Source organism: Alligator sinensis, unplaced genomic scaffold, assembly GCF_000455745.1.
Source record: "Alligator sinensis unplaced genomic scaffold, ASM45574v1 scaffold1153_1, whole genome shotgun sequence".
Lineage (NCBI taxonomy): Eukaryota > Metazoa > Chordata > Crocodylia > Alligatoridae > Alligator > Alligator sinensis.
In genome coordinates, this window is record NW_005842549.1 from 373643 (window position 1) to 374960 (window position 1318).

The window sequence follows — 1318 nt, forward strand, 5'->3', positions numbered from 1 at the left end:
TAACAGGGCAACCAGTGCATTGTGGCCTAGTCAAATCCATGATTATTAGCTGTAAGCACACTCCTGTTTACGTACCTAATAAACATCTTCAGGCAATGGGGACAAACTGGACATGCAGTAGTGTGCAAGTGTTTGGAGGGTTGGGTCTGCAAGGCCACCGGTCTTGCTAAAAAGATCGGTGTCTGCTAGGAAAGAAGCACGCGGGCAGAGATGCTTCAAAATCTCCATGTCTAGCTGCTGTTTGGACCCTTGGCCGGAAATCTTGCAACAAGTCTCCATTGCCTTGCAAAATTTGGAATTGCTTTAGAGTGAAAAGTGGATTTTGTATTCCATCTGCTGAAAAGGTACGCCTGTTTTCTAGAAGCTAGTAAAAATAAGCAGGCTGTTAAACTCCTGGTATGCCCCTGGTCTGATTTAACAAAAACCCTGTTGTCTGAGTCCATTTATCTCCCTTACTAGGCAGCAGCAGGAGTTGAGAACAGAAGGGGTCTAATCTTTCCTTTCATTCATAAATCTGTTACACGACTAGAAGATGTCTGTATTGCAGGATGCCAGTTGTACAACTCTAGGGTCAGTTGGTGGTGGGTGGCGTAGTTTATGGCATTTGCATCAGAAGGCACTGCCAATACAAATACCCATCGGGCTGTGGTAGAAGAGGGAGGATGGCAGGGTTTGCAGAGTACATTTCAACAGCTACTCGTCTCCTGTGCATTTTCATTAGGAATGGCTTTTTGAGGGGGGGGCGGTTTACTTCAGAAATTAGATCCCAATTCTTCCTTGTCCCACTCTCTCTCTCCCAGAGTAGTCTTGAGAAACAGCCTCTTTAAAACCTGAGCAGGCCTTATTCAGTGGGTGGCTTTATTGGGTTCTACACTAACCAGTGTAGTTGTTGGATGGGTTTCAAGGTCGTTGTTCAGTCCTCTGGTTCATAGCTGTTAACATGGGAAAAAATGTGACACTCCCTCCCGATGTTATGGTTTGGCGGTGAGCTCTAATCTTTCTAGAGGTCTGTGCCCTGCAGTGTGTGCCAGCATCTGCAAATGTAAATGACTGTTGTAAACTGTTATGGCAGAGTAGGAGGAGGAAGGTGATAAGACTTGAAAATAAACAATTTGGTTGAAAAACATGATATGCTCCCATCTTCAAGGGAGAAGGTTAAAATCACCTTTCTAGATGTGTTCACTTGGTAATAGATTCCTTTTATAGCCTGGGCTAATAACTTGATCTTGAAGGGCTGAAACGGTCCTTCTGCTGTGACCCATTCTGAATGGACTCTGGTTAATGGAATAAAATGTAACCTTGGCTTTTTCTTTATAGG